The sequence below is a fragment of the Theropithecus gelada genome, chromosome 17 (genome assembly GCF_003255815.1).
Source record: "Theropithecus gelada isolate Dixy chromosome 17, Tgel_1.0, whole genome shotgun sequence".
NCBI classification, from domain to species: Eukaryota; Metazoa; Chordata; class Mammalia; order Primates; family Cercopithecidae; genus Theropithecus; species Theropithecus gelada.
Genome location: NC_037685.1, coordinates 62,136,693 through 62,160,959, shown reverse-complemented (window position 1 = coordinate 62,160,959; position 24,267 = coordinate 62,136,693). Strand labels below are relative to the sequence as shown.

The 24,267-nt window shown below is 44.5% G+C and overlaps 1 protein-coding gene and 1 pseudogene across 4 annotated transcripts in view; both read left to right on the top strand.

Annotated features, from left to right (window-relative positions):
* HMGB1 (high mobility group box 1) overlaps positions 1 to 24,267 on the top strand; it is a 155,438-nt gene that overhangs the window by 64,818 nt on the left and 66,353 nt on the right. The gene's annotated exons all lie outside the window — the stretch shown is intronic.
* LOC112610683 lies at positions 8,301 to 13,603 on the top strand (annotated as a pseudogene).

Below are 24,267 nucleotides of genomic sequence, written 5' to 3'. Positions count from 1 at the left end.
AACGTGTATCTCAGAATTGGCCACCCTGGGCTAAAAATGAGACAAGCATTTTTCCATGCACTCCTGTCCCTCAGTGGTCAAGGGCAAGCTTACAGGCCTTAACTGTCCCCCGTTGCCAGATTGTCCACGCCCGAGTGCCAAGTGGTTCCCATGGGACTCCTGTGTCACAGCTCCAACATAGCCCTGGGGCCAGAAACCCAGGGCAGAGGCCAGAAGCAGGTGCTGTGAGGTTGTATCTGCACAAGATGAAAGAAGCCCACCACGCAGGCCTGGGCACCACCGCAGTGTTTGAAATAAGAGGTGAAACTGAGAACACGTGGTATATTGCCCAGACTGTTGAGAGACACATGACCAGTTATAATGAGAGAGTGGAATGAGAATCTTCAATGTCTCATCATGCATGCATTCATTCATTTATCCATTCAGTCACCAGCGAATGCTGGGTAGTATATGAAGTGAAAGAAGAATTAAAATGAGTCTAGCTGAGTTTCAGATACTACAGAAAAGAAAATAGATAATGTGATAGTGTGTTCTAAGTGCTTCAATAGAAGTATACTAAAAGGTAGTAAAAGTATAGAAGGGAGATACCCACTGTATTCTGTGTGTGGACAGAGAGCGGGTGTGGGGAGAAGGGGGGTCATTTTTCTAGAGCTTAGTCTTGAAAGATAAATAGAAGTCAGCCAACTGGGGAGAAATATGAGCATCGGCTCTATATTCAAATTAAATTTTAGTATTTCAATATTAAGTTTCCTAAGTATGATCATTGTGGTTATGTAAGAGAGTGTCCTATTTTTAGGAGATACGTGCTGAAAAATTTAAGAGTAAAGTGTCATAATGTCTGCAACTTACTCTCAAATGATTCAGCACAGTAAATATTTGGAGATGGGGAAAAGCAGGTGAACACAAATGTAGCAAAATGTTAATAACTGGTGAATATAAGTAAAGGGTATGTATGTGTTTATTGCACTAATCTTACAACTTTTTTAAATTTTCTGAAATAAAAAAAGGAGGGGAGAAAGTTAATTAATTGAAAGCCATGGGCAGGGGCTGGGGAAGAGCAGTCCAGGATGGGCTTGTGAGAGGGACAGCAACACCTGAGGACAATGGTTCATTTTTTAAATTGCAGCGGTTGGCCAGGTGCAACGGCTTACACCTATAATCCCAGAACTTTGGAGGCCAAGGCAGAAGGATCATTTGAGGCCAGCCTGGGCAACAGAGCAAGACCCCATCTCTACAAAAAAATACAATATTAAATAGCCAGGCATGGTGGCACATGACTGTGGTCCCAGCTACTCAGGAGGCTGAGGTGGGAGGATTGCTTAGGCCCAGGAGTTCGAGGCTGCAATGAGCTATGATCACACCACTGTACTCCAGCCAGCCTGGGCAACAGAGCAAGACCCTCTCTCTACGAAAAGTAAATAAATTGCAGTGGTTAGTGGGACATAAATGCTCATGATAGAGAAAAAACAAAAATGGGACAAGAGAAGGGAGTGATCTATGCTAGAGTGTTGGGCTGCATCCTGAAGGCCTAGGTGACATTGAATAATTTCATGCATCTTTTGTGTTTTAGATGGTCACTTTAGCAGCAGTTTAATAAGAATGGATTAGAAAGGCCCAAAACTGTGGCAGGAAGATGAGTTTTTATGTTACTACAGTAGTTAAGGTGACAGATTCTATAGGCCTACAGGAAAATGGTGCCAAAGATAAAGTGAAGACAGCTTTGAAACTGCAGAGGGCAGAAGAGTCAACAGGACTTGGCAATCCCCTACACTCAGTGAGTTCCTAAGAAGATGGACTTGGTTCAGTTCAGGGATGAGGCTTTTAAACCCCAAAGAGAAGGAAGACTTGTGGAGGAAAAAGTTTAGTTTTAGAATGTATTTAACCATGAAATAATGAATTAAGGTGTTTAGTTTGTACATCAGGGGTTTATCTATCTTTCATCACCATAACTAGTACTGCTTGCAGTATAGTAGGTATTCAATAAAATTTTTTAACCTGTGTTTAGAAATCATGATAGTAGATGGTAAAATGCTTTCTTCAGTTGCTGATACTCAGGGGAACTATGTTGTATGTTTTGTTAATGTTTTCTCCCTGAGGGCTAAGCATTTGGTGAACATCTGTCTCCTAACACCTGTTGGACCGGTTTACCTGGCAATCCAAAGTGAACATGTGCCAGGGTAGTGCCACTTAAAGTACCTTCACTTTTTAGAATCTATCAGATGGGTTTAGAGTCAGTTTTGTCTTTCACCAGCTAGTTTTCTCCGTTTCGAAAGTACAAGTATTTCTACTTCTTAGTAAATGTAATGTATGACACATGAATTTAAAGAACGTACAAAGTAGGAAACATTTATATTTCATACAACTTGAATTTTCAAATGCAGAAATTCCCTCTTGGGAGTGAGTCTTATGCTTTGGAGCAGGAATGACAGAACAGATATGGTACCAAAGCCAAGCTCACCTAGATATTGCAAACACACAGGCAAAAGAGGAGGTGGCCCAAGTGTGTCATCAGAGGGTCACTCGGCATCGGAGCAGTTCCTTTGGCGGGTGGTGAACTGAGCAAAGAGGCAAATGAATGATAGGTAGTTACAGAGAGAGAATCCCTACATCAAGGAAATACGACAAACACCAGGACTCGATTTTGATTCTATGTCTAAGAGCCTTCCTTTGACATCCTTCCCCACCATGTCAGGGAGGCTATGTACTCTCACTCCATTCAGTCGTTAGCACTGCTCACACTGGTAATAACTTCTTGTTACCCGCTTTCCTCTTTGGACTTTAGATAGCCCCCTGAAAGCCACCCACCTTTGTGTTCCCAGTGTTTAGATTGGTCCCTCGCACAACGTCAGCGTTCTGTAACTTTCACATACATGAATGAGCAAATGGACAAATGAACATACATGACTTCCTAAAAGGATATCATAGCTCTTGATAGTCATGACAGCACTAGTATTAACCTTTGTTTTGTAATGAGTTTCAATTTAATGTTATTAAGGAAAATACAGGATTTTAAAAACTAGTACACACACATACACATATTCCAGAGTCTTTCTAATGAGTTCGAATATTAACTTGTAAAAGAATCTAACAACACATGCTTTAAAAAATAGTGTTTGTGGCCAGGCATGGTGGCTCATGCCTGTAACCCCAGCACTTTGGGAGGCCAAGGCAGGCAGATTACCTGGGGTCAGGAGTTCGAGACCAGCCTGACCAACATGGCAAAACCCCATCTCTATTAAAAATATAAAAATCAGCCAGGCATGGTGGCGGGTGCCTGTAATCCCAGCTACTCAGGAAGCTGAGGCAGGAGAATTGCTTGAACCCAGGAGGCGGAGGTTGCAGTGAGTCAAGATCACGCCACTGCATTCCAGCCTGGCGTACAGGCTGAGACGGAGCAAGACTCCATCTCAAACAAAAAACAATTCGTGTTTGTGCCAGGCACAGTGGCTCATGCCTATAATCCCAGTACTTTGGGAGGCCAAAGCAGGAGGGTCTGTTGAGATCAGGAGTTCAAGACTAGCCCGGGCAACATAGTGAAGCCCTGTCTCTCCAAAAAAAATAATAATAATAATACAAAAATTACTCAGACATGGTGGCCTGCACCTGTAGTCCCAGCTACTCAGGAGGCTGATGCAGGAGGACCACTTGAGCCCAAGATGTCAAGGCTGCAGTGAGCTGTTATTGTGCACTGCTCTCAGCCTGGGCAACAGTGTGAGACTCTGTTTATTACTCTAAACACTATCACTAGTACTATAAGAGTAATAGAGTTTATTACTAAGTTGTTTTAGGATCTGTCAAATACAGAGATGCTGCCCCAATCTGGTCAGACATTTCTGATTGATTGATTGATTGATTTTTTCAGACAGTATCTCACTCTGTCATCTAGGCTGGAGTTCAGTGGCACAATTACGGCTCACTGCAGACTTGACCTCCTGGACCCAAGGAAGCACCTGAGTAGCTGGAACCACAGGTGTATGTCAGCATGACCAGCTACTTTTCTTATTTTCTGTGGAGATGGTGTCTCACTCTGTTGCCCAGGCTGGTGTTGAACTCCTGGGCACAAGAGATCCTCCTACTTGGCCTCCCAAAGTGTTGAGATTACAGGTGTGAGGCATTGCACCCAGCATCTCTGATTCTTTTGATTCCATTGAAACTAAAGTTTCAGTACATCAAGAAAGAAAACAGCCCAAAGGAATTTACGCTGTCCCTTTATTCACTATCAGGGACAATGTTAATAGGGACTGCTTCCAGCTGTCTGCACAATGCGCTTTACTGTTCAAGACCAGCACTTCCAAGACAGTGTGGTTCATTTGGTCTTAAGAACAGATACTGAGGAATTGGTCCATAATCCACAGCAAAGCTCTGTAGGCACCTGATATACCATGGAGAGGTGTTCTGACATTCTTACACGTCCCCCAGGGCAGAAACTATAGGTTCTGAGTGACATCTCGTCATAATTCAGTGGAAGCATTAAGAGGCAAGCAAGCGTAATTCTGGGCAAAGAAGGGCTCCCATCATAAGAATTTTGCGAACCGCATACTCTTTTATTTTGTAACAATGCTCGTAATTTATCTTTTGGAAAGAGGCACACAGATCTTGATGTAATTTGTGTAATAGATACTGTTTACTAATGAAATATCCTTTTCAAATGAAAGGAAAATACTAGTTTCCTACATCAGGTGCTGTATTAGTCCGTCCTCATGCTGCTAATAAAGACATACCCAAGACTGGGTAATTTATAAAGGAAAGAGGTTTAATTGACTCACAGTTCAGCATGGCTGGGGAGGCCTCAGGAAACTTACAATCATTGTGGAAGGAGAACCAAACACGTCCTTCTTTACATGGCGGCAGGAAGGAGAAGTGCCAGAACGGGGAAAAGCCCCTTATAAAACCATCAGATCTCATGAGAACTCACTCAGTATCACAAGAACAGCATGATGGTAACCACCCCCATGATTCAGTTACCTCCCGCTGGGTCCCTCCCACAACACGTGGGGATTATGGGAACTGCAATTCAAGATGAGATTTGGGTGAGGACACAGCCAAACTCTATCAGGTGCTTATGACCATTTTAAAACCTGAAACATAGTGATATTCCTATTGTAAATTTTCCTAGAAAAACACCATTAGATAAAATGCAACAAGCAATAAAATAGCATTTTATATTGTAGAATGATAATTTTTATTTTCTCCTAAACATAGGCGACTAACCCATATCTTTTTTTGAGTCTCACTCACTCTGTTGCTCAGACTGAAGTCCAGTGGCACCATCTTGGCTCACTGCAGCCTCTGCCTTCTGGGTGCAAGCAGTCCTCCTGCTTCAGCCTCCCAAGTAGCTGGGATTACGGGCGTGTGCCACCATGCCTGGCTAATTTTTGTATTTTTAGTAGAAACGGGGTTTCACCATGTTGGCTAGGCTGGTCTCAAACTCCTGATCTCAAGTGATCCACCAGCCTTGGCCTCCCAAAGTGAGCCACTACGCCTAGCCATATCTTTATATTAAAAAAAAAAAAACAACAAAACAAAACCTAAAGTCCTGTTTGTAAGTACTGTTTTCCCATAGTATTAGACAGACAACATAATGCTCTGTAGCAAACCACCCCAAACTCAATGGTTTGTGTTAACACGTATGTATTCTCATACAGGTCTTAAGGTTGGCTGAGGTTTAGCATCTATGGAATGGGCTCAGCTCCTGACTCTGCTTAAGGCTGTGGGTAAAGGAAACCAATCGTTAGTCAGTTGAAAATAAGCTTGCCCTGTATTTGGTTCATGAGGTTTTGCCAACATACATAATTATTAAACTTTCACTGAAAATGTTTAGCAACAATATTTTTTATGAAACGGGAGGGTAAAGTGAGAAAACTTACAACTGGACCAGTGCCTTACCTTTAGTAAGTTCTCAAATAATATTTGGGAAAAGAATAAAACAATGGAATATAAAGAAATCAGAGACGATAAAATTTCTTAAAACTGTAACTAAGCAAACCTTGGACAAAACCTGACAAAACTAAGCAGCAGAACGCTTTTTCCCCATTGCCTTTGTCATCAGTTATGCGAATAACATCTCAGGAGGACTTCAGGCTTGGCATGGCCCACACACATTATCTCTGCTCCTTGCCGAAAACCCATCAGTAGTGCTGAAGGAGTAGGATAGGGATAAAGAATGTTTTGAAAGATGGGAGACACATGGACCAGTGGTAATTAACAACACGAAACCTACACCTACAAATGTGTGTGTTGTGGCGGGGGGAGGGGAGTAAGAGTCAAGTTTCAAGAAAGGGGAGCCTTCAGGTACCCCTAAAGGTGGATTCAGAGTAGGACTGAAAATTCAATAATTAATGAAATATTGTATAAAGAATAACTAAACTGGACTGGGCATGGTGGCTCATGCCTGTAATCCCAGCACTTTGAAAGGTTGAGGTAGGACGATCAGTTGGGACCAGGAGTTCAAGACAAGCCTGGACAACATAGCAAGACCCCATCTCTAAAGAAACTACAAAAATTAGCTGGGCATGGTGGCACCCACCTGTAGTTCCAGTTACTCAGAAGGCTGAACTGGGAGCACCACTTGAGCCCAGTAGGTTAAGGCAGCAGTGAGCTTTCATTGTTCCGTTGAACTATAGCTTGGGCAACAGAGCAAGACCCAGTCTCTAAAAAAAAAAAAAAGAAAAGAAAGAAAAATCACACTTCCAGTTTCCATCCTCAAGAATGTAGTTAGGAAACCACTTCTCCCCAAGTATAAAATGTGAGGTTGGCCAGGCACAGTGGCTCACACCTGTAATCCCAGCACTTTGGGAGGCCAAGGCAGGCAGATCACGAGGTCAGGAGACCAACACCATCCTGGCCAACATGGTGAAACCCCGTCTCCACTAAAATACAAAAAATTAGCTGGGCGTGGTGGTGCACACCTGTAGTCCCAGCTACTCGGGAGGCTGAGGCAGGGGAATCGCTTGAACCTGGGAGGCAGAGATTGCAGGGAGCTGAGATCGCGCCACTGCACTCCAGCCTGGCAACAGAGCAAGACTCCGTCTCAACACAAACAAACAAAACTTGAGGTTTAGTCTCCAGCAGTGTGCCATAGAACTTTCCGTGATGATGAAAGTACTTTATATCTGCATTGTCCAACTAGTGGCTCAATAGCCACCTGAAATATAGCCAGTGTGGCCACACATGGTGGCTCACACCTGCCCAACACTTTGGGAGGCCAAAGTGGGTGGTTCACTTGAGCCCAGGAGTTCAAGACAAGCCTAGGCAACATGGTGAAAACCTGTTTCTATAAAAAAACACAAAAATTTGCTGGGCATGGTGGCACACACTTGCAGTCCTAGCTACTCAGGAGGTTGAAGCTGAGGCAGGAGGATCTCTTGAGCCCAGGAGGGTGAGGCTACAGTGATCCATGATTGCACCACTGCACTCCAGCCTGGGTTACAGAGTGAGACCTTGTCTCGAGAAAAACCCGCAAACAAAAATACACAAAATATGGCCAGTGTGACTGAGGAAATGAAGTTTAGTTTTAATTTTGATTCAAATAGCCACATATGGCTAGTGGCTGACGTATTGGACAGTGAAGCTCTAGACTCAGGAGTACTGGGCACTGCTGAGGATGGGATGGATTCTCTTGCAGAAAAACAGGAAAAGTGAGTAGAATTCTTCAAGTGACTGCTGAGATCTGTCAGCCTCTTCTATTACATGGCACCCAGGTTGGAGGATTCCTTTCTGACAAAATTGTGCTGCCAAATTTATATGAATAGCAGAATAATACTCATATTATTAATAATAATATTCAGTTATCCCCAAGAGAGCAGCCGGCATTCTAATTCATCACCCAGTGACAGCACCCTCACCTAGAGTCAGCATTTGTTGTGGTTGTTTTGTTTTGAGATGGGGTCTCACTGTGTTGCCCAGGCTGGCCTTGAACTCCTGGGCTCAAGCAATCCTCCCCGCTCAGCCTCACATCCATCAGCATTTTAAATGCCTCCCTCTCAAATGTGACTAGGTAGCCAAGGATCACCATGCATTTGGGGAAAGCTGCCCAGCTGAAATGGAAATCAATGCAAACAGAAGAAAAAGAACTGAAACAAGACATGACAGGGAACATAAGAAAAAAAAAATAGTTTTTTTAAGAGAGAAGATATTGCAACCTAAAACAAGATCAGAGGCTATATAAAAGATCGGAGGAACACGTTTCTACATTCAGGCGCCTCCTGACTCACCTGAATTCCAACAGAGCACTGTAAGCGCCAGTTCTCCGCCTGCCCTGGATTGGGCCCTGCAGTTGCAGAGAAAGCTTGGGAATAAAAATGGAGGTAAATCTTTAAGTGATTACCTATTCTTCTGACCCACCGGCTACAAATCGGTGTTCCCACCACTTTCTCCTCAGGTTCAACTGATTTGACAGAGCAGCTTACAGAGCTCAGGGAAACACTTTACTTATATTGACCTATTTATTATAGTGGATACAGAGGAACAGATGGGAAAGATGCATAGGGCCAGGTATGGGGGAAGGGTGCAGAGCCTCCATGCCCTTTCCAGGGGCACCACATTCCAGGAACCTCCACATTTTCAGCTATCTGGAAGCTCTGCAAACCCAGTCCTCTGAGGGCTTTATTAAAGCATCATTACATAGGCATGATTGACTACATCATTGCCTATTGCTGATCAACTCAACCTTCAGCACCTCTTCCCTCTCCGGAGTTAGGGGGAGTGAGGCTGACATTCTAACCCTCCAATCTTGCCTTGGTCTTTCTGGTGCCAGCCTCCATCCTGAAGCCACCTAGGGATCCCCAGTGATTAGTCATCTCATTAGCAAAGCAAGATACCTTTATTGATCTGGCTGTTCCTAGGGCTTGAGGAGCTGTGGCTAGGAACAGAGATGAAGGCCAGTGGATCACTAGAGGGCTCCCACTATCTCACTTTTGGGGCAGAAGTGGACATTCTGAGGTGGGGAGTGGTTGGCTCAGAACCTCTGACTTGCGTGTTCAATCCCAGGCAGAGAGACATCGCTGGGACCTGCCAGAGTAGGTCATCTGCCCACATGGCAGTCACCTGCAGGTGTGGGTGCAGACACATCTAGCCGAGAGTCGAGGGCCACCATTCCAGATGCCTGTCCCCAGAAAGAAAATCTCAGACCAGTAAAGCTCTGAATGGAAGTTTGATCCGAATACCAAGGACAATATAAGCAGAGCTGCTTTAAGGATGCTGTTACTGTGGTCCATGGGAAAGATCCTTCATGCCTGAATTATTTTGATTCCAGATTGAAGGAAAATGCTAATTTCAGGTAGTTTTATAGAGGCTGGGGTTTTGGACATTGCTGTTTGACTGTAAACTCTCAATAAGGTAGGGAAATAAATCAGAAATCATGGGTGTGCATTTGTAGAGACTTGACAGACTTATTTTGCAGTTGGGGCTTCAGAGCCCAGAACCTTTTAGCATCCCTGCCCTAGTTGAAATCAGACTTACCCTCTCCCTGGTATCCAAACAAAGCTAGTTCAGGTGCTGCCCTGAAGGGATTTGGTTGATGTGAAGTCTCAAGTCCTTAAATTAATCAACAGGAGTACTTCCTGGACGGGACTGATTTGATCAGGTGGGTGATATGTAAGTTCTCCTCCTTTACAGAGGAATACACCAGGAGAGTCCCACTTCCCACCTCCCACCTCAGACGCTCTCAAGATGGTGACCTCTCTGGGTTTTAACACCTGGAACAAGCCGGGTGTGGTGGCTCACATCTGTCCATCCCAGCACTTTGGGAGGCCGAGATGGGCAGATCAGCTGAGGTTGGGAGTTTGCAACCAGCCAGGCCAACATGGTGAAACCCCATCTCTACTAAAAATACAAAAAGTAGCCAGGCATGGTGGTGCATGCCTGTAATCCCAGCTGCTCTAGAGGCTGAGGCATGAAAATCGCTTGAACCTGGGAGGCGGAGGTTGCAGTGAGCTGAGATCACGCCACTGCACTCTAGCCTGAGCAACGGAGCAAGACTCTGTCTTAAAAAAAAAAAAAAAAAAAAAAAAACACTTGGAACAGGCAGAGCCTAGAGGATGCGTGTGGACTTCCCATCTGTGCCAAATGTGCCTTGGAGAAAACCCACATAGCTGAATGATTAAAGTCAAGCAGCACAGGAAGGGATCAGCCACATAGCAGTGCCCCGTGCACCTTGGCGGAAAGGAATTTTTCTGTCCATTGACATTTGTAGGTGTTCAGTTTGGAATCAGTCCGTTTTGGGAGTTGCCACCCATCAACTTGTCAGTCCCAAGGGCACTCATGAAGCAATCACCCATTGAATCTGCACTGGGGCCATCCTGCATTACAGTGAGAAATGGGAGACTTCCACAGAGAAAGTGAAGGTCCAAGGTCCCACATTGTGTGTCCAGAAGGCCAGACTGTGCCCCTGTGGAGTCCTCCGATGAGGCAGATGAAGAATTTTCATTCATTGGGAAACCCAAGGAACAGGAGGCAGAGCCTGAGAACAGGAGGAGGGCTGAATCAGCCAGCCAGGCTTTGGCATTTTCAGGACCAGGTGAATGACAAGAGGAGGAGAGATTGGCTGGCATTTGAAAACAGTGGAGCCTGGAGTGATAGAAGCAGGCGGCTTCAGAAGAGAAGGAGGTGCCTTGCGCCTGGAATGAGCAGATGTTAGTGAAGAAAAGGAAGAAACCGAGGAAAAGGAGATGGAGCAGCAGTGCAGCACCCTGTGTCAGGGAGCACAGGAGAGGAGACAGGAAGGTGGGAGGCCCGGGGCGGGGGGTGAGGAGTGGCGTCCTGGGGAGCTCAGAGCAGTTCTGAGTATGGAGAGTCCACAGACAGTGAGGATGAGACGGAGTCTCGCCTGATGCAGGCCCTCACTGGGAAGAAGGGCCGAGTGACAGTTCAGAACCTGAGGCTGAAGCATTGAACCAGAAGGAGCCATTGCAGGAGGCAAAAGGCACGCTGAGGACGCATGGTGCCCCCTCCAGACTGTAGGAGACCAAGGAAGAGCCGGCGGAGAGCAGGCGGGGCCGCACTACTCTGGATGCGCTTAACACCAAGAGGAGAGTCAGGAGGAGCAGGAGGCATGGAAAGTTCAGAAGCTAAAACGAACAAGGGGACAGGGACGAGGAAGAAGAGCTTGAGAAGGAGGAAGCAGAAATTGAGCACCTGGGAAACCTGGCTGAGGAAGAGCAGCAAGCTGAGCTTCAGGCGTATGGCAAGGTCATTACCAGCAAAGCCATTCAGTGCAAATATGAGAAATATACAAAAGAGCTTTCAGTGCCCCCACCCTGGAGGATCATTTCAACAAAGCCATCTTCCTAAAGTCATGCAAGAACTTCAGGCACTCTGGTTATACCAAATACACCCGTGGTGGGGGATTGAGACACCGCCTCCTTCTACCCAACATGGGGCCAAGAGAGTGCCCAGAACACAAAGTTCTTCAAACAAAAGGCAGCTGAAGCACAAGATGTAGTTGGGCAACCGTTTGCCAAGAAGCGGAAGAGTACGTAGGAGTCAACTCCTTGTTCTCCCCAATGTGGAACTCAAGGGGAAGTCTCAGCATCTGGTCCTTGATTTGCTTTTCCTGTTATTTACATGGCCCCTGAATCCAGCCTTCAGACCTACTGCCATGCCTGTGATACTGCGTGGCCCAGTTTTTGAAGGTGCTTTGTGAAATTTAGACTTGTGCTGAAAAATCCCCCAGAAAAGCACTATCCAGGTAGGATTAGAGGCTTCCCACTTATTTCCAGGAAATCTTAGGTTTCATCAATGCTAAGACTTCCCATATTTACATGACACTGTTCTGATTTTTAATTTTAGAGATGGAGTCTCGCTACATTGCCCATGCTGGATTTGAACTTCTGGGCTCAAGTGATCCCCCTGCCTCAGCCTCCCAAGTAGCTGGGATTACAGGCTTGTGCCACCACACCTAGCTCTGAGTTTCATTTTCCAGCCCCTTAGCTTGGGTCAGAAACATGGGCATGTAAGTGGACAATAAATTTAACTCTTAGGGTTAGGAGTAAAATGCCAGGAAATCTAAACTCATTGAAACTTGTTTTTCATTTCTGGAAGAAGTACATTTTTCTAGATAGACATACTTTTTAATCCATTTATGTGTTGTTTCAAGAAATAAAAGAAACACACACCCCCAAAAGAGAAAACAACATACAAGAAGGAATGCAACCTCTGTGCCAGGCCATTCCCAGTGTTTCACTGGTGCCCTGGGGTAGACATGCTTTTTTAAAGAAGACTAGGCTGGGCGCGGTGGCTCACGCCTGTAATCCCAGCACTTTGGGAGGCCAAGGTGGGCGGATCACCTGAGGTCGGGAGTTCGAGACCAACCTGACCAACACGGAGAGAAACCTCATCTCTACTAACAATACAAAATTAGCTGAGCGTGGTGGTGCATGCCTGTAATTGCAGCTTCTCAGGAGGCTGAGGCAGGAGAATCACTTGAACCCGGGAGGCAGACGTGGCGGTGAGCTGAGATCATGCCATTGCACTCCAGCCTGGGCAACAAGAGCGAAACTCTGTCTCCAAAAAAAAAAAAAAAAAAAAGACTAAAGTGCGCCGAATCTGCATTAAATTGCAGAATGTCAGACCTGCCTCTTAGACCTAGAGTGTGGCCTGCACATCCAGGTTCATGACACAGCATTGTCTTTTGAAAGTAATGTGCCAAAGTCAGATGTCAGCCGAGGGTTCTACACACAGAATATGGAGAGAGATCTGAAACTGTGACGGAACACGTCCGATCAGCATGCTGGAGAAAGACACATCCCCCAGTGTCGTGCTGCTCAAACTGGCCTGGACCATACCCTGCTATCAAAGGAATCAGCCTCACATTTGCTCCTGCTGGGTGAAAGGAGAGTGTCAGAGAACAGAGAAGCGTCCCTACAGACACAAGCAGCCTACAGATCTGGACGATCCCCTTGCTGATCAAAATGTTGAAGATTCATATTATGGAATCAATGACCCTGTAGCAGAGAAGCTTCCAAAGCAGACTTCAACCATGCCTCATCTGGACGCACCAGAGGACGAGACTTTCACGACATTAGAGGTAGATGGTGTGGGTGAAACAGATCAGAGAAATCATTTCTACCAGTTTGGAGAGATTGACGATCACTCTAATGCAGAAACAGCAGGGTGCTCTCACCCAGTTTTCCACAAGGCAGGCTGCAGACGTGGCTGCTGAGAGGTCCTTTAATAAGTTGATTGTAATGGCCACAGACTCAACATGAAATCAAGAAGATCTCAAGCAGCCAGAGGAAAAGAAAAAGAAGGACGGAACCACGTACTCTGGGATCAAGCTAGAGCCTTTCCCAGGACTGCCGTGAGCTCTTCCTCCTGTTGCAGCAGAGGATGCAGCAGCCAGCTCCTTCAGCCTACCCCTGAGTGATCCTCCACCACTGTGGTGAACATTGCCCTGCCACCCCCACTACTCCCTGTACCGTCAGGTTTGGGGCTACACATGTTCCATCCAGTGAGACCACCTCATTCCTTTCATGAAGACTCCAGGACCAGTCCTTCTCAGGACCCTCAGAGGATGGGAGCTCATGCTGGAAAACACAGCAGCCCCCATCACATTAGCACTACTCTGGGGCTCTGTGGAAGAAAGGGCACTCAAAAATCCCAGTAAATGAGTTTTGGAGTAAATATATTTTTCCTTCCTTTGTAGTTTCCATGGTAGCTGAATATGCTCAGATATGGACAGTCGGTGAACGACAGCCATGCTTCTCTACACACAATCGAAGAATCAGTGGCCTTCAAATAAGCTGCTGAGGACACATCTGGTTACAAATACAACATGACTAATAAAACCTAATGCCTGTTCCGCTTACCTCTGTGGGAATAAGTGACTGGGTGAATTGGCATGCCCAATGGAGCTGCCATCTCAATTACACGTTCATTTTGTTCCTTCTCGGTGGGGGCGGGCAGGGGAGAATTGATCTTCAGTAAAAGACTTTTGGACCGGCTGGGCTCCGTGGCTCACACCTGTAATCCCAGCACTTTGGGAGGCTGAGGCGGGTGGATCACTTAAGGTCAGGAATTTGAGGCCAGCCGGGCCAACATGGTGAAACCCCATCTCTACTAAAAACACAAAAAGTAGCCGGGCATGGTGGCAAATGCCTGTAATCCCAGCTACTGGGGAGGCTGAGGCAGGAGAATCTCTTGAACCCAGGAGGTGGAGGTTGCATAGAGCCGAGATCATGCCGTTGCACTCCAGCCTGGGTGACAGAACGACACTCTATCTCAAATAAAACAAAACGAAACAAAACACCTTTGGGCCATTTTTATGTCCATGGGGGTATTTTTCTTTGTATCATCTTTAAAAAAAAAAAGAAAGAAAAAAATGCTAGTAGTACTCACTGCTGTGCATCAGGGTGATTTAACTCTTTTGATGTCACACCCTCAGACAAGTAGAAACCAGTTGCCCGCAAAGCCCAAATGCTTTCTTTCCTCTCCTCTTCTTTATTATTAAAGGAATCTGACTGATAGTTGTACTTCTCTATATCACCAAAAAATAAAATAAAAACATAAAAATTACTTTGTATTCCTATCAGTCGGATGGAAACACAAATTTCATGGAGCTGTGTATTATTGAAAAAACCTGGTGTCTGGGATGAAATTATTTTCAACAACGTCCTGTAAGATGCTTTCTTTAACAAACGGAAATGAAAAGCATGGAGTGTTTGAGTGGAAGACTTGTGACCTCAGCTGGAACTATGATCTTCCACATTCACCTTTGTGTGTCTTCAGGGGCTCATTGGAATTTCCTGCTCTGGGCAGGGTGGTCTTAGAAAGTTTGGGTATAACTGTATTATAGATGATAAAGGCAACTTGATGTTGTGTTAAAAAATAAATTTTAAAAAAGAGAAGAAGGGAGAAATCATGAAAGAAGTAATTCCAGCAATTTTCACCATAAGAATTCAGATTGAAAATGAAAAATGTCTTATGCCATCCAACAGAACTACATCTGTTCAGCAGAGGGCATGTACAGAAACGTTTATGACAGCCCTATCTCTAGTATCCCCGAAATGGAAATAGTCACAAGTCCATCCTCATTAAAACTGGATACATCAATTATATATATATAGTGGAACAAGAGTGAATGAATTGCCACCACATGCAGCGACGTGGGTGAATCAGACAAAATTAATGGTGAATGAAAGAGACCAGGAGCAAAAGAGTACATATTTTTTAAAAATACGGCTGGGCACAGTGGCTCATGCCTGTAATCCCAGCACTTTGGGAGGCCGAGGAGGGTGGATCACGAGGTCAGGAGATCGAGACCATCCTGGCTAACATGGTGAAACCCTGTCTCTACTAAAAATACAAAAAATTAGCCAGGCGGGCACCTGTAGTCCCAGCTACTGGAGAGGCTGAGGCAGGAGAATGGCGTGAACCCGGGAGGCGGAGCTTGCAGTGAGCCGAGATTGCACCACTGCACTCCAGCCTGGGCAACAGAGCATGACTCCGTCTCAAAAAAAAAAAAACATATAATGATTTCATTTCTATAAAAATTGAAACACAGGCAAACTGATCCACGGTACTGGAAATTACAGTAGTGGTTCTCACAAGGGGCAGATGGTGGCTGTTGGTAGCATTGTTTCTTAATCTAGGTATTAATTGCACAAAATGTTTGTTCATTTTGTAAAATGATTTGTGCTCTTCTGTATGTTATACTTCAGTAAAAACTTAACGTTTTTCTAAGTTCCATATCAAAACACACCATAGTGAAATTTACGGGGATAAAGAGGGGATGCAAACAGCTTTGGTTGGGGCTGGGTGACGGTGGGGAGATAAAAGGATCAAGACAGAATAACTTAAGACTTCTTAAAAGTATTACTGGGAAGCAAACAACAATGGAGAAATGCCTATAACATGCTAAGGGGAAATTACGTCCAAACTGTCAATCAAGTGAGAAGGTAAAATAAAGACATTTCGTAAAACATAGTCTCAAAAAATTTTCTCCCTGTGCATCCTTTCTCAGGAAGTTTCTAGAAGACATCACAAAAATAAGAACAGGGAAGACAGAGGAGCCAGGGAACAGAAAAGAAGGGAAGAGAATTTCCAAAATGATGGTTGGAAGCAGCTGTAGACCTGCGGGCTTGGAGATGAATCCAGGCCCCGTGGAGCAGGATCGAGGATGCTGCCAAGAAGTCGGTAGCCCAAGTGGTATGAGAGGAGTTTTGAAGTTCTGTTGGAGAGTACGGTGACAAATAGTGATAGGAACCTAGACAGCTAAGCAAATGGAAATAGAAAAGATAATTACTAGCTACCAGAAAACAAAAAGATGTCCAAGAAAGGAAATGCAATGAGTGTCCGCTACAGTGAAAAATATTTACACAGGTATTGAATAATATGAATGTTGATTTAATTTTTAGGCCAGGCATGGTAGCTCATTTCTGTAATCCCAGCACTTTGGGAGGCTGAGGCAGGCAGATCACCTGAGGTCAGGAGTTCGAGACCAGCCTGGTCAACATGGTGAAACCCCGTCTCCACTGAAAATACAAACATTAGCTGGGTGTGTTGGCGTGTGCCTGTAGTCCCAGCTACTCTGGAGGCTGAAGCAGGAGCATCACTTGAACCCAGAAGACGGAGCTTGCAGTGAGACAAGATTGCACCACTGAACTCCAGTTCAAAAACAAAATTAATTTTTAAAAATATACATATTGGGAAATTAGGAGGAGGAGGAGGGGAAAAGTATATTGCATCGTGAGGAAAAAGTTAGAAAAAAGTCTGAATCCTAATACCCTATGATAGGAAGTCAATATTATGTTTTATGTACTAGGCATATATGTTATTTTGATAATTTTAAAAACACTGAAGAGAAAAATAATTGTTTCATCTGCAACACAGTGAGAATTATTTGTTGCAGTAACTTCTATTTAATTTGAGAAAGTAAAACATTTTTCTATCCCTTCTGAAGGAAACCTTTAAGTGCACTTGAGTTTTTTATCTAGTTCTGTAGTGTACAGGGTGAGAAAATCAAATTTAAAACGTGCTTCCATTTTCTGAATTACGTTATTGGTAATAATTACAAAAATGGACTTAGATTATTTGAGTGTGTTGCTTAGCTTTTGCCTATATTCCCGTCTTAATTGTGAGCAGAAAATAGGTTTATTTTTGTTTCAGTTTTTGTTTTGAGACAGAGTTTTGCTCTCATTGCCCAGGCTGGAGTGCAGTGGCACAATCTCAACTCCCTGCAACCTCCACCTCCCAGGTTCAAGTGATTCTCCTGCCTCAGCCTCCCAAGTAGCTGGGATTACAGGCATGTGGCACCACACATGGCTAACTTTTGTATTTTTAGTAGAGATGCAGTTTTGCCATGTTGGCCAGGCTGGTCTCGAACTCCTGACCTCAGGTGATCTGCCCTCTTCAGCTTCCCAAAGTGCTGGGATTACAGGTGTGAGCCACTGTGCCCGGCCAGTTTTTAAAAAGTGCACATTAATTCAATTAAGAGGAATGATAAGATACAATAAGCATACTGAAGCCATTCATCCTAGAAACTTCCAGAATTTCAAATGGTAAAGAGAAGCATGGAGGAAAAGATGTTACCTTTTTTGTGAATTACTAGCATCAATCATCTTTCCAGCTTAGAGAAAGTAGCAATACATACATATGCAAACACAATTTTTCCCCAAAATACTGAATTTCAGAAGTTCTCATTCTCATGATAACTATTTTTGTTGCTTCCAAATCTTGACAATTAAGAAAGTTGAGAATGAACTAAGCAAACACTGAAGTTCCCTCCTTTTCAAAGTGCTGGCAAAGCACAGCTTCGGATGAACTCCATCAGGTGCTGCTGGCTGGCTTGTCAACACAGAAGCTACGATTCGATGATAGGGCAGAAAGAGAAAGGCTGAGTGGGGAAGGTTGTACAGAGGACCCTCCTTATCCAAAGATTTATTATGAGAGTCCCTGCAGAAAAGATTAACAAATAATCTAATACCGACTTGTGAAATTAGTCCTCATTCAAGCATCTGTCTCCTCTTAGCATCTGTAAGTCATTGAACAGTCTCTCCAGTGCTGTAAACATTAAAGCAGAGCAAATGGATAGCACAGTGAAAATGCTAATCTAGAAGGTGGAAAATGTCACGGAGCCTACGAAAGTGATGTTAGAAAACAGCTTGCACTGGCCAGGCATGGTGGCTCATACCTGTAATCCCAGGACTTTGGGAGGCCAGGGCAGGCGGATCACCTGAGGCCAGGAGTTTAAGACCAGCCTGGCCAACATGGTGAAACCCTGTCTCCACTAAAAATACAAACATTGGCCGGACCTGATGGCGCACACCTGTAATCCCAGCTACTCAGGAGGCTGAGGCAGGAGAATCGCTTGAACCCAGAAGGTGAAGGTTGCAATGACCCGAGATCACACCTCTGCACTCCAGCCTGGGTGACAGAGTGAGAGTCTGTCTCAAAAACAACAAAAAACAAAGTTAGAAAGACACAGATACAGAGGAAACTTTATGGTTCTGTTGTAGATGAGAACCCCAGAAGCCCTAACTGAGCCACATTGGAGAATAGACAAGTCTCTGGGCTGTGGTTGCACAGATGTCCCCAGGCTCCAATCCCAATGCCTCCCTGCACGTACATCGGCTCAAGGGTCCTTTGCTTGGCCCCACTGCCCACTGCTGCTGAATCCTTCTGTCTGCCCTGCTGCATGTGAATCTGGGTCTCACGGTGGAAAAAATATATGTTTTGGGCTCAGCTGGACCTGAGTCTGAAGCTTAGTTCAGCCCTTTATAGGTGAAGTTATGAAGCCATTGTGATACTCTGTTGCCTCTTGTGTAAAAGTGGGGGAAATAATACCTATTTCACAGGGTTGTAATGAGGATTTAAAGAACATATGTCACCTCCAGTCAAGCTGTATTGTACTTCTAGGAGCTCATCTGTGGAAGTACTCATGTGCACAGATTCACATACATGGATGGTTGATTGCAGTCTTATAAAACCAAACATCTGGAAGGAGGCTAAAAATCTAATAAGGGGCGGACATGGTGGCTCACCCTTGTAATCCCAGCACTTTGGGAGGCCGAGGCAGGTGGATCACTTGAGGTCAGGAGTTTGAGACCAGCCTGGCCAACATGGCGAAACCCCATCTCTACTAAAAATATAAAAATTAGCTGGGCATGGTGGTGCATGCCTATAGTCCAGTCCCAGCTACTCCGGAGGTTGAGGCAGGAGAATCACTTGAACCTGGGAGGCGGAGCTTGCAGTGAGCTGAGATTGCGCCACTGCACTCCAGCATAGGTGACAGAGTGAGACACCGTCTCAAAATATATAATAAAAAAAATAAGGGATTGATTTATTTTTAATTATGACATAGCAATATAATGGAATACTATGGAGCTATTTAAAAGAATGAAGTATACCTATGTCTACTTATATGGAAAGATATTTGCCTCAGTACTTAGTGGGAAAAAAACAAGTTGCAAAATCCTGACCCCATGTTTTTTTTGTTTTGTTTTGTTTTTTTGAGATGGAGTGTTGCTCTGTCACCCAGTCTGCAGTGCAGTGGTGAGATCTCAGCTCATGACAACCTCCGCCTCCCGAGTTCAAGCAATTCTCCTGCCTCAGCCTCCTGAGTAGCTGGGATTACAGGTGCCGGCCACCATGACCGGCTAATTTTTGTACTTTTAGTCGAGACGGGTTTCACCATGTTGATTAGGCTGGTCTCGAACTCCTGACCTTGTGATCTGCTCGCCTCGGCCTCCCAAAGTGCTAGGATTACAGGTGTGAGCCACTGCGCCTGGCCCAATTTTTAAAAAATATATTGATTATTGGACATGCTTAAAGAAATGCTATAATACCATAAAAGTGGCTGTGTTTGGGAAGTAGAATTATGAAGGACTTTAGATTTCTGTTTTGTAAGATGTTTGATTTATTTATTATTTATTTTATTTATTTTTTATTGTTTTTGAGATGGAGTCTCGCCCTGTTGCCCAGGCTAGAGTGCAATGGTGCGATCTTGGCTCACTGCAACCTCCACCTCCCGGGTTCAAGCCTTTCTCCTGCTTCAGCCTCTGAGTAGTTGGGATTACAGGTGCCCACCACCACGCCCAGCTAATTTTTGTATTTTTAGTAGAGACAGGGTTTCACCATGTTGGTCAGGCTGGTCTTGAACTTCTGACCTCAGGTGATCCACCCATCTCGGCCTCCCAAAAGTGCTGAGATTACAGGCGTGAGCCACAGCACCCAGCTGTAAAATATTTTACAATGAGCATGTGTGACTTTCATATTCAGGAAAAAAATTTCGCTGAAAACACACACACACACATGCATGTGTTACCTACCAGAGCTGTTCCGAGTAGTTGGTGGTGGTTAGGAGAGTTCCACTTCCAGCATGGGTACGCTACATCTTTAAATATTCCCGTAGCAATGAGGAGCCACTGTGCCTAGGGTTTCTGTGCGAATACATACCCTCTTTTTTTATTCTTGATAGACTCATTATTTTAGTTGAGGCCTTGTTCTCCTTTCCTTCATTAGCTTTAATCAGCAGGCTCGGGGCACCTGTCACAGGGGATGCCAGCATTCATTTTAATTTTGAAAATTATAGTAGCAATTTAAGCTCATCCTAAACATGAAAAACAAATCTGCAGTTAATAAAGTAAAACCTTAAAGTCACCAATTTCACCATGCCTTTCAGTCCCACTACCCAGAGTGGCATTATGGTCTTCACAGCTTCTCTGCATATGCAAATGTGTGTGTGCACTTGGGTTTTGTTTTTTGAGACAGGGTCTCACTCTTGCCCAGTCTGGAGTGCAGTGGCACAATATCAGCTCACTGCAGCCTCAACCTTCTGGGCTCAGGTGACCCTCTCACCTCAGCCTTCTGAGTAACTGGGATTACAAACGTGTGCCAGCACACCCAGCTAAATTTTATATTTTTTGTAGAGACAGGGTTTCGTTACGTTGGCCAGGCTGGGCTCGAACTCCTGGGCTCAAGCAATCTGCCTCCCTCCACCTCCCAAAATGCTAGGATTACAGGCATGAGCCACCACACCCAGCTTGCACTTGTGTTCTTGTTGCACAAATATCACTAAGAATGTAAAAAATTTCTTTCCACCACAGAGATTTATATATACTACGTCTTTTTTAAGAACTGCGTTAATATTCTACCTTGTAGGTGTAATTTATTTCACCATTCCCTTATTGACATAGTTTTCACCATTGTTAGCAGAGCCCCAAAAATATTCTTTTACCTATATCTTTGCACACTTCAGTGAGCAGATCTGTAAGATAAATTCCTACAGGGGAACTTGTATTGGTCAAAGGGTATCCATGCAGATAATTGTTATCATGTTGCACTGACTTACATTCCCAGCAGTACATGTATGAGATCCGTTTTCCCCTACACACTTTTACCTGCACAAGTTGAGTATTCTTTACACAAAATGCTTAGGGCCAGGTATGTTTCAGACTTCAGATTTTTTAGGATTTTGGAATATTTGGGTATACATAATGAGATATCATGGGTGTAGGACCCAAATCTAAACATGAAATTCATTTATGCTTCATATACGGGAGGCTGAAGGTAATTTTATGCAATATTCTTAGCAATTTTTGTGACCCATCACAAGAAGTCAGGTGTTTCAGAAATTTTAGAAAATTTTGGATTTTGGGTTTTCAGATGAGGGTTGCTCAACCTGTATCGTGTATTATATATGATTGTCTTATTATTGCTTTTATTTGTTATTATTTTTAAATCTTTGGCAATTCAGTATGTGAAAAAATGGGTGTCATTGTTGAATTTTTTTCATCATGACCGAAGACATCATTTCTTTATTGCCACCATCCATTTGGAAACGTTATGCACATTCTGCAAATCCAATTGGAAGGCTGGCCTAGAGTTTGGTTAGATGGTGGCGGGGACATAATGTGCTTAGAAACATGGTCCTGGATAAAATGTTGAGAAGAAGTAGAGAGAGAAGATGTGTGTGGGAGACAGGTTGGATAGTGGCATATTTTTTTGCATAGAAATCTGTTAGCTGTATGGCTGCTGTTTCAGCATTCCTGAATCCCTCGCCTGTTTGAAATGGGCCATCTATCCATTCACCTTTGTTCACAACGATAGAAATCATGTCCAGTATTCTCTCTGTATTTTTTCTCACTGAAATCTGGCATCATAATGACTCAGCATCTGGAAGAGCCAATACAAGTGAATCAAGTTTGCGTTCATCACCCAGCAGTGCCTCGTATGCCTAAGGGATTTCACGGAACTTCATTTCAAAATCATAGTTTGAAATGGTCATGTTTCAAACACCTATAAAGAAACTTTAAAATGTGGCAAAATGTAGACAGGGCCTTAAATGTAGAAAGAACGTTCAGATAACTTTGCAAACAGTTTTTTGGTGATAGCTCAGTTACTTCTTGCCTCATTAGTTGTCCTTGGTGCATAGGACATCCGTGACCCCGCATATGTCAATGATAAAGTTTGTTCCAATACACATTATTTCTCCCTTTCAGAATAAGTGGCCTTGGCAGATGTGAAACCTCTCTGAGCAGGGAATGTCACTAAAGGGGACACACAGAGAGACTGTGCAGGGTCACGTTGTGATGGAGATGTGGGTGAAGAAACTCACAGACACCATTGCCTTTTCCGTCATTTAGGATGTCTTTACTAGTTTCTTCATTTCACCATCCAGAAATACCAAATTATAAAGGATGTGATTCTTTCTGACTACCCAAGGCATCTAAAATTCAATCTTATGCAGACTTCAGTTGAGGACGTTTCCCTGGATTCTTTCGCAGCTTCCAAGTCCCAGTAGTTCTCCGTTTTTAACCTATCAGCTGTTCTCAATGGATGTCATGCCTTGAGATGTTACCTTCCAAACACACAGCATACACAACTAACTCATTCTCTTTTTAGAAAATCAAGCAAATATGTATATAACTGCATATGCAGGCGTCTGGTCAACCAGAGGCAACAAGCATGACCTCACAAGTTTGTGTAAACTCAGTCAAAAGCAAGGGAATGCAATACGGTAGTCCTTTTATGGGTTAATATGATCTCACCCTCCCCCCACCACTGTGATCTTTCTGTTCCTAAAAAGGGAAGGGCCCTGGGCTGGGAACCCCTTCAGTTATCCCTTCTGAGTGGTACAAATCTCCTTCATCCCATCCCTCTGATGGTCCCAGTTGGTGGTGGTTGGCCGTGAACGAAGGTAAATGGCTCAAGATCATGCACCTCATCCCCCGCCTGAAAAAAGACATTTCACGTTCACATTTTGCTGGTGATGGGAGCCCTGAGTCAAAACCTGTATGTAGAAAACAGCCCAGGAGATGGGTTGCCTGGTCACTGGCGCTGCAGCACACCGAGTTCCCTGCTCTGGGTCAGGTTGTTAAGACCGCACAAGGATGCGCTGCTGTAAAAGTGCCTGCTTCTTCCAATTTAGGGTCACCAGAGTGCATAAATCCACTGACAGCTCTCTTCAAACGGTTGTTCTCAACTTTAAATAAAATTTTGAAATAACACCTGGTTTGCCTTTTTAAATTTTCAATTTTAAAAAAGAGCAGCAGGAGGGTATAGACTGGGGGGCTATGGAAAGCATTTTACTATTGGGGGAAGAGCACACGTCTTTCAGAGTTTGACTTTGAACCCTGACTTCACTAAACATTTGACTATATGACCTTGGGAAGGTTATTTTTAAGCTTTGATTCCCTTCTCTGGGAGTAGGAATAAGACTCCTTTCCAGTCTTGTGGACATTTATTAATAGTAACTTCAGCATAGCATAGGGCTGGGCATGGGGTCGGGGCTGAGTAAAGGTGAGCTTGCCCGTCTCCTCTCTATCTCTTTTTATGTCACACTGTATCGGAGCCTTCTGTTTCTGCAGTTAAGGGCAGCGCTGCATGTCGTGGTGATGCTGACCCTGAGGAAGTGACAGCCCACTTCCTCAGGGGAAGTAGTGGCACAGACACAGGCAATCGTATGTCATTCATAGAAGCAAGTCCCCGGCCACTGTGGACCACCAATATCTGAGGAAGGTGGGAAGAGTCTCAGAGATAGGAGCTACCACCCTGGCCTCGGGTGTTACTCACCGAACTGCACTGCAGTCTCAGGGTGGGGACAAAGGTCAGGGGGCCCACCATCCCCGAGAGGTTCCTTCCTTGGTGCGCTGACAAGCCAGCTTCTCCCTGAAGTTTCTTCCAACTGAAGCTTCAGTTCTGGCAAACAGACTACGGACCTAAGTCCTAGGCCCAGCAACTGCCTCCCCAGGCAGGTCCCGTTCCCTTTTTGAGACCACTGCCCCTTCTCAGCTTTCTCGCCCGCCTCCCTGGAGAGAGAAGGCTCAGCAC